Source organism: Phacochoerus africanus, chromosome 6 (assembly GCF_016906955.1).
Source record: "Phacochoerus africanus isolate WHEZ1 chromosome 6, ROS_Pafr_v1, whole genome shotgun sequence".
Lineage (NCBI taxonomy): Eukaryota > Metazoa > Chordata > Mammalia > Artiodactyla > Suidae > Phacochoerus > Phacochoerus africanus.
Genome location: NC_062549.1, coordinates 117,894,247 through 117,903,992, shown reverse-complemented (window position 1 = coordinate 117,903,992; position 9,746 = coordinate 117,894,247). Strand labels below are relative to the sequence as shown.

General features: G+C 43.6%; 1 long non-coding RNA gene across 1 annotated transcript; it reads left to right on the top strand.

Moving 5' to 3' along the window:
- The first annotated feature begins 3,707 nt into the window (after positions 1–3,707).
- LOC125128949 (uncharacterized) lies at positions 3,708–6,882 on the top strand. The gene is made up of 3 exons (XR_007135354.1): positions 3,708–4,046; positions 6,141–6,239; positions 6,410–6,882. It is a non-coding gene; the product is annotated as an uncharacterized LOC125128949 (long non-coding RNA).
- Positions 6,883–9,746: the final 2,864 nt, after the last annotated feature.

The following is a 9,746-nucleotide window of genomic DNA, read 5'->3' as shown; positions in this document are numbered from 1 at the left end:
TCTCATCTTCCCTCCAATTTTTAATGACAAGAAAATTGGGAACTTTGGCTTTTCTTGAGAGGCTCAAATAAAACACACAAGTAAATCTCACGTGGTCCATATACAATGGATTAGTTACGCAGTTCAAGTGCTCTCTGACTTTACCCAGCTGCTCCTTGAGATTTTATCTCGAAGCACATCTATTTCATTTGGTCAACTGAAACTATAAAATACTCTCTAAGAAGGTGAGGTAACACAAATAGATACCAGTAGGAGGTAATTTTTCTCTCCCCACCACCACTTTTTTCAATTAGCTGAAGATAAATATTCCAAACATAGCCACCTCTACCCTCTGCTTCTAGATATGTACCCAGAAGAAACAGGTCCACCTCAAAGATATACAAGAATGTTCACAGTAGCTTTATTCATAATAACCAAAGATTTTAACCAACTCCAATGTCCAACTCCAATGTCCATCAACAATAGAATATTACAAAACACTGGAAAAGAGCCAGCTGTTGTCACAGGCAACAACATGGATGAAACTCACAGAAATCATGTTGAGTGAAAGAAGGCAGGGGAGTTCCTGTTGTGGTTCAGTGGGTTAAGAACCCAACACATCTCCATGAGGATGCAGGTTCAATCCCTGGCTCCATTCGGTGGGTTAAGGATCCGGTGTTGCTGCAAGCTTTGGCATAGGTCACAGATGCGGCTCGGATCCTGCTTTGCTGTGGCTGTGGCATAGGCTGGCAGCTGAAGCTCTGATTCGAGCCCTCGCCTGGGAACTTCCATATGCCTCAGGTGAGGCTGTAAATAGAAAAAAGGGGGGCAGAAAAGGAAGTAGGCACAAAAGAATATAATTATGACTCCATTTTATACAAAGTTTACAGATAGTTAAAACTAACTCACGGTGATAGAAGAATAGTGATTATCTTATTAATAGTGAATAGTGATAGAAGAAGGGGGACTGCGAATGGGCACCGGGAAGGCTTCTAGAAGGCTGGAAATAGTTTACGTCTTGTCTCCATGATAGTTCCATGGATGTGTAGGTATACAAAAATAATTAAGCTGGGTACTTAAGGTTCAAGCAGTTTACTGTGTGTATAATCTACTCAATTTTAAACAACTTAGGAGGAAAAGGAGCCTTGTCAGACGTTTAGATTTGGAGACCTCCAAATTTAAGCTTCTACTCAAGACACCAACTCTACCTTGGTGATAGACTGATGATATCATGATGGCTGTATCCAGGAACTCTCTGTGAATATAGTTTGTAGCCCAAATTTTAGAAAAGTCAGCAGCATAAAAGGAAATTTTGGCTCAAAATAGCTTTTCTATACATATTGGAATCAATAGTAATGATACAAACCACTGTGTGTGGTGCATGTAATACACAGTACAGAGTATGGGTTCATTTATTGTCAACAATATTTTTCGTCATTTCTTACTGTCTTGGATTTAAAGGATCCCCTTTAAAGTATGGTGAAGTATAGAAACCTGAACCGGGTAAGTAGCTCCTTTTATGAAACTCTCATAACAAAGTTTATTTCCGTCTGCTTTACTGTGTTAGCAAATATTTTGCCAAAGGAGATTAGAGAAGAGGGAGCTTGAACCTTGCTCATAGAATTGTTTTACTTCAGTTTTCTTCAAACAGAGCAGCCTCTCTTGAGTGTTTCTCTGATTCTGATAGTTAATCTTCAGGAGTCATCAATAAAGTTTTAGTTTTAGGCATCACACACACAAAAAAGAACCAATTTTTAATCACTTGACTTTTTGAGAAGTCCTTAAGCTTGATTTGGGTGATTTTTCTTCATGGTTCAAATAAACCATTTCTCTCCTCACAGGAAGCACATGTTTCCATTCCAAGGAAGAGACGCTCTCTTGCATTTAGGAATTTTGAATCCAGTTAAGGAACCAATACCCAGTGGGGTGACTGAGAGCACCATTGGTAGGTGAGGTCCCACTAGGATGCTGCAGAGACTCCTCCTGGACGCCAGAGTGGTCCAAGAGGTAAAGTCATGTGGGAACAGTTTCTGTCTCAAATGAATAGTGTTTCACTGGGGGACGCTCTTTGCTCCTGGGTAGAAGTCTTTGGAAGCTGTGCCCTAATCAACCTGGGAGCACCCAGGTTCATAAGCTTTGTCTCTGCTTCAAGTTCAAAACCCAGCTCCTTGGCTGCTGTTTGGAAACTATGAGAAAAGTCAATGGAATCATAGCGGTGGTTGTGGAGCAATCACAACTTAAAAGCAAAACACTGAAATAGTACAAAGCACCTGAGCACCTTACCATCTGGAAGCCAGTGCTTTTAAGGGAGAAGGCACAGACCCTGAGGCTTGACAGGTAGATGGAAACTTGGTAGTGTGGGGTTGGGGTCCAATGAACAGCAATTCAGGGTGCTCTCTTGGTTGCTGCTGCCTGAAAAAGGAGTCTTGTACCAGCTCGTTATGGAGGGTCCTGGGTAAGCTTTTCCGGAAGCATTATTTGAAAGCTTCTAGCGAACGCATGACTCTTAGTAAGATGTGGGGACAAAAAGCTGTCAACATCATAATATAGACTTTGGTCAGCAGTTGTTTTAGCGGTTTAGAATGAATTTATTCAGTATCTGCTTGTGTTGCACACCCATCAAGTTGAAGCACCAGCAGAACAAGGCAGTCCCTAATCTCATGGAGCTTAGGGAACTGCTCGAAGACTTAATTTCTTCATCAAAGATAGTAAACATCTCATGTGATTGGTTATCACGAGGGTTAAATGAGATCGTGCATTTCAACTTTTTCTTTTTTCTTTTTTCATTATGTGGCAAATAGCAAGCCCTCTTTTGATGTGAAGTCCTGGAGGTAGACACAGGCTTATGAAGGACAGGGTGCTGTGGGAACACGTAGAAAGGTTACATCAGTCAATCTGAGGGCAGAACATCAAGAAAGGTCCCCTTGAGGAGGTGAACACTCATGTAAGACCTACATACAGAATGAGGAGGAGAGAGCCTGTAGAAGAGGAGGGGGTCCTCTCTGAGGCAGTGATGCTACAGGGGTGCAGAAGTGAGAGGGAATTGGCAGGAGCTCGGGGTAGTTGGGGAGCAGAGCTGCAGCTTGGCAGTTTTAAGGGATGAGGCTGGTAGGTGAAGGGAGCTGGTAAACCAGCTCGGGGGTGGGGGGGGGTTGACCAGTTTCTATAACATGACTGTTTCCATCCTGGCGGATTTCAGCTGCCCCCAGTTTAATAACTGGCCTGCAAAATTCCTGGATTTGTAAAAATCAACTCTGTGGCAGGTGCAAGTGACCTGCAGGTGACCTCCTGGTGGCTGGGTGAAGAGCAACAGATTGCCACTGGCATGTTTTCAGCCAGGGGGACAGAGTATTGGATGAGCGTTTAGAAAGATCGCTCTGGCTTCAGGGAGGAGGGACGAGGCAAGTCCGGAGGCAGGGAGGCACGCGCATTCACGCAGGTTAGAAATTAAGAGAAATTCCGTGGAGGGAGCAACAGTCGGGAGGCAGAAAAAAGTGGACTTTGAAGATTTTAGAGCAGCAGATGATTCACCAGATTAGGAAGGGAGAACATCCAAGAAGTTAAGCCTGGGATCTGGGCTTGAGGACAGGGTGGACTCTGGCGCCGTTCTCTAAGACAGGCACCCCAGAGAGTCGGGAAGGTCTGGGAGGACACGAACTCACACACTTGAACTTAGTTAGTTTAAGCTCCTCATCCAAGTGAATTGATCTCCGGGAGGCAGCTGGCTCTCCACGTCTCAGCCCAGATCTGGAAGGAAGATTGAGAGTTGAAAATTACCCACATAGCCATGATAACCAAAGCTTTGCTAGCGCCTGCGGTCACCAGGAAGCCTGGAGCAGAACCTTGAGGACATCACGTGTAAGGAACGGCGCCAAAGAAAGGGAAGGGTAAAAGGGCCAAGGCGGAGTGGCTGGATGGTTAGGAGGAGAAACAGAAGAGGTTGATGGTGTCCTAGAGCCAGAAGGGAGCCTTTCAAGGGGGGTGATGACTGGTGCCGTCAAACACTAGCGACGAATCAATAAACGCTGAAAAGCAGCTCTCGGATTCCACTCTTCCACTCGGAAGCTGTGAGTACCGCCCTCAGTGAGAGTAGATTTCGTGAATTCCATCTGCAGTAAGTTGAGAACGCGAAGATGGGAAGTGCCGCAAAGCCCCACACGCATGGCTGCATGGCCGCTCAGGGTGGTGACTGGAAGGGAAAGTGGAAACTGGGAACAGCATACCGTTTGCGTGTTTGGTTTGTGCCCCAAAGGAGAGACGTGTTTTAAAAGGTTGAATCATTAAGCAAATGCTTCCATAAGACTTGCTATGGGCCAGGCACTGTTCTGAATGCTTTACACATATTCACTAATTTAATCCCCATAAAGGGAGATATTCGTGTGATCTCCCTTTTACGGCCACGTGGCTATAAAGGGTGAAGTCAGGAATTGTCCCTGGGCTCCCTGCCCCGAGTCTATGTTGTTAATCATTGCCCACTGGGTCCCTTGCTGTGTTCAGCAGGCTATGTGGGTGGGAAGGAGCCATTGTGGAGAAGAAGCATTTAAAGGGACAGGAGAGGGAGGCAACATAAGAGAAAAAAGTACCTCCCAAGGTGAGAGGGGAATGAGGCCAAGAGCACAAGTGGAGAGGTCAACCCTGGACAGGAAGGAATATTGAAACAGGAGAAAAGAGGGCAGAAGTGAAGGACACAGCTGCAGGTAAGTTTGTAGGTTTGGTGACAAGAAATCAAAGATTTTTCAAAGGTGTGGAGGAGAAATGGTCTGAAAGCAACAGGAGGGAGTAAAGAGCATCTTGACATAATCTTCAGACTAGAGAGTTTCAGCTGGGATGTGGGAAAAGGAGCCACTGTCATTCAAGTGGCCGCTGATTGCCTCGGGAAAGAGTCAAATGCCTCTTAAGGCTCCACGAAGATGTCGTGGGATGACAGGGAAGACTCCGAGGAGAGATTTAGGGGGGAGACGAGGAAGGGGGAGTTGGAGTGAGAGGGGAAGATGGAGTATCAGTAGCCAATGGGGTTTGCATCTCGGTTGGGGATCAACAATAACCAGGCTGTCGTTATCCTGTCTAACTCTGGAGAGTGGAATTGGAGAACGAAGAGATACAGACCACGAACGACTCATGGAAACTCTTTTTAAAAATATATTTTGTTACGGAAAATGGTAATCACCCACAGGTAGAAAGAAGGATGTAATGAGCCCCCCTGGCCATTTACTTTCGCCCGGGTCCACCAATTAGGAATACTGCTTGATCGTGCTACCCTGTTGTTCTGTTGGAAAAAAAAAAAGACCATTCATTTGTCTTATTTTTATATGAAAAAATCCAACATGATGAAAGTGATTTGCCCAAATGCTCTCACAACCACAGGCTTGTTAGCCCAAACTTTAGTTTCCAGAAGTGGGAGAAGGCTTCAGAGACCAGGGATCTGGGCAGCTTTAGCCACATTCATCTCGAATTTCATCAGCCACGTAGCTAGAGGGACAGCTGACTTGGTCCCAATACTACAAAGCAATCCTTAATTTAAAAAGCAGCATCAAAGAAAGACTGTCTGCTCTCGAAGGGGAATTTAATATGTTCATTACCCCTCACCCATTCCCCTTCAGTCCATGTTTTTTATTAGGGACAATTTGATTTATCCTGCAGCTTATTGTAATCTCTTTATGAAGATTTACTTCATTTCCCAGCAGAGCTCCCAAACTGAAAAACAGTACCTTCCTCTTCAGACTGGTGTGTCTCACATAGCCAGGCAGCTGCTGCCAGATGTTACCCCTGGTCATAGTGTCTGGCAAATGTCCCTTGCAGGTGTTCAGGGGAGCTTGGAGAAAGGCATAGGTTCTGGCCCCATTTGGGAGAGATTGTTGGGTTCTGCAGACTGAAGATGAGGGTACCTGCTCCCCACATCCATCCACTCATCAACTCAACAGTCATTTGCTCCACATATCTCCCTCTCTGCCAGGCTTAGGGCTGTAAAACTGAGCAGCACATGGCCCCTGCCCTTCAGGAGCTTATTGAAACTGGAGAGAAACTGTCAAGATCTACTCTGCTTCCTTTGCCCGGATTGCTCGTTCCTATCTTGTCTCCACAGTCCTACTCATCCTTCACAATTTGGCCACAGGTCACTGCCCTGATGAACGAAACTCACAATTTACTGTTTCCTTTGCCAGGAACACCCTTCCCTTCTTGCTCACCTAAACTTACTCCTCCTGCAAAACTGGGGTCACCCATTGCCATCACTGTAGCCGTTCCTGACTTCTCAAATCCAAGTGAGTTACCGTGCTTATCAGATTGCATTACAGACTCTTGCATGTTTGGTGTCCTTTGGGGCACCATCTTTGATTCTCCAGTTTGTACCCAGTGTGTGGCAGATATGTTCATTGGGTTCATGCATAAAGAAGGGTAACGGCATAATTTCTCTGGGTTTTATTTCACGCAGGGTCTCATAAGTGTCTTCAAAGATAATCTCCTCGGCTGCAGTGCCTTCGCAGCTGCTTCTCCTTCTCTCTGAGTTCTACCAAGACACAAATCTTAACTCAGAGGGCCCAAGGCTCCAAATAATAAGAACAGATGTCTGTCTGGGGTCCCCGCCATAAGCAACTAGATGTAATGCTCATCCCTTTGAAAGGGACCTTGGTGCTGGTTTCAAAACCATGGCTTGATGTTTTCCACTTTAAATACTTTCAGCCTAAGAAGAAATTAGAATTTACAAATAGTACGGGTTTTTTGTGTGTCCTGCTATAAAGTTTTTGGACAGGGTGAAGGTCATTGCAAGGCTTTTATACAACGGCAGAACTCTGAAGGAAGACTGGGCAACGTATGCCAGGTGAAGAATTGTACAGACTAAGCACTAGTACAAGAGTCAGGGGACTTAGCTTCTCTTTCTTTTCGAGGCTTTAGTTTCTTCATCTGCAGAAGAAGAAGAAGAGGAAGGAGAAGGAGGAGGAGAAGCAGGAGAAAGAGAAGAAGGAGAAGCAGAGAAGAAGCTGGAGGAGAAGGAGGAGGAGGAGAGGAAAGAGGAAGAGTCATTGTCTGAGTGCTTTCAAAGGTCTCTCATGGCTTTAAGCTCAATGACTCCATGAGTCCATACTCCAGGATGTAAATCTTTTTGGAAAATTGAAACAAAAAGTTAATTCTCTTATTTTCTCTCCTCTTTTATAAATTGCCATTGAGACATGAGGGACTATTGCAATATTCTTTTTCTCTGTTACTAATCCTTTTCTGTGAATGGAGACCATTTATAGGTAACAGGCGAGCAAGCCAGCCAAAAAAAAAAAAAAAAAAGTCCCTATGGGAAGTAGATTTCAAGAGAAAATTCCAAAGTCCATTGTTTTTCTTGATTTCTTTTTGGCAAAGATACCCTAACTCTAGTTGCCACTGCACATTTTGAATTCAGTCCAATGAGGAGATTCCATCCTTATTCATAACTCTCTTGTCCACAGCTCCCGTCATGGGTGGGAAAGCAGGCTCTCTGGAGCCTGTTTGGCACCCGAGCTTCCTGGCTGTGACAGTCCCAAAGGCTCCTGTGACCCTGCCTATTAGCATCACTGCCTATACAGCAACAGGACGGCCACAGGACTTCCTTACAGTACAGCTTGTCTAATTTCAGTTCAAATTTTTGTTTGGCGTCCGTAGTCCTGTTAAGAGAAATCAGGCACTGCTAGCTGATAAGTATCTTCTCAATTCAGCTTTACATCAAATACCAAAGTGAGAGAGGTAAGATGTGACCTCCACCCAAAAGAAAATTAGAATCACTACTGATAATTATCATGTGCTGACCGTATGCCGAGTCTTATCTCATTTTTTCCTCACACAACACTGCTGGGTAGTATTATACAGCCTGTTTTATAAATGACGGAAATTGAGGTTATTTTCGGGAAGTTGGTATCTAGTCCAAGATTACAGTCTATCACATTACTACAGTAATGCTGTGTCTTCTCATCAAAGGCAACTTAGCATCAGAAAGTGTGGTATTTGTTAGAAATGTAATAGATAGTTTGAAATAGCATATTAAGAACTCATAAAAAACTGTAATAACTGGAGTAAGACCTTGAGAGGCAAATGGGCATAAGAAAAATGTAACTAGCTAGCATATATAAACAATCTTACCGGTACTCAAATAAATGTAAATTAAACCAGAAAGGAAACAACATTTCTATCTTTCACATGAGCAAAAAATAATTTTTAGAAAATTATTAGAGTGAAATCACTGGAGTGAAATCTCATCAAAATTTTTTTGGCCATGTCCCTGGCCTGTAGAAGTTCACAGGTCAGGGATCCCACCTGAGCCACAGCAGTAATCCAAACTGCAGCAGTGGCGATGTCAAGTCCTTAACTTCTAGGCCACCAGGAACCCTAGTCATCAAAGGCTGGTCAGTAAATTGGCACAAAATTTCTGGAAAGTGATTTGGTTATATACATTAAAATTCTTAAAGAGGTCACACCCTGTTTATTCTTTTAAGCATATGTTACGAGGAAGGTCCCATTGTGGCTCAGTGGTAACAAGCCTGACTAGTATCCACGAGGATGTGGGTTCAATCCTGGGCCATGCCGTGAGCTATGATGTACGTCCCAGATGCAGCTTGGATCCACCTTGCTGTGGTGTAGGCCAGCAGCTATAGCTGAGATTTGACCCCTAGCCTGGGAACTTCCATATGCTGTGGGTGTGCCCCCCCCCAAATTAATGGATGAGCAGACAAATATGAACCAAAAGAAAGCCATGATGGAACTTCTAATACCAAAATACACTTGCAAATAAAAACGTCATAAAATTTGAAAAGGGATGTTCTCTAATGCTGAGAAAATAAAGAACAGCTCAAGATGTCTCAAATGGTAATTGGACATATTAACACATCTCTCTCAGAAAGTGATATATGAACCAGAAAATTTATTAAGAATTAAAATTAATTAGCTGTGATGAAAAGAGCATGAGATTTGATGTCAGTTCAAATTTATCTCATCTCTATTGGGTGCCAATTTTCATCTCTATTTACTAGTTTTCCTCCTTTCAACAAGTCACTTTTGCGGGGGGCGGCCAGTATCCTCCTCTCAACAATAGGATCAACTGTGTGACGTTAAATATGCCTCTCTGATTCCCAATTTCCAGTTTCTAAAGTAAATATTTAAAAATATTAGCTATGCCAAACTCACCAGGTGGTAAGCCTGAAATTAAAAAAAAAAGTATGTAAAGTGTTTGGTGAGATGTGATGGCCTACAAATATTATGACTGTTGTCCTGTCATTATAGCAACAATATGCTCACTGTTGGGCTGTACTGTTTTAAAAATTAGAACATGTCAGTGTAATAATACAGTCATGTATATATACAGAATACATATATTTTCACACTGTTTTTTCACCATGCAAAAAGTTAGATATTGATTAAAGACATGGTAAAGCTAATGACACTGTGATTCTAAGAGGCCATGAAACTTGACAAGGGTCATTCAGCTAGAAAACGACAGCCTGTGTTGAACTCATATCGTCTTGACAGCACGACTAAAATACAACACTATATTCACCAAGTATAATGTTCATGACATACATTCTAATCCGACAGTGAATAGACACACTGGAAGGAGTTAAACCTAGAAGAGGAAATGGCCCCTTAGTCCGTAAAGAGGTGTGGAGGCATACGGAAGTCATTAGAGAAGTGGTCAGTTTTCATTGCACCTCCGAGCGTGAGAAAAGCTGCAGTATCATCAACGCAACGAGGCGTCTAGTTCCCTGAGCCCGTAGCCAGTGGTAGCACAGAAAGCCCTGGTCCTGTCAACCATT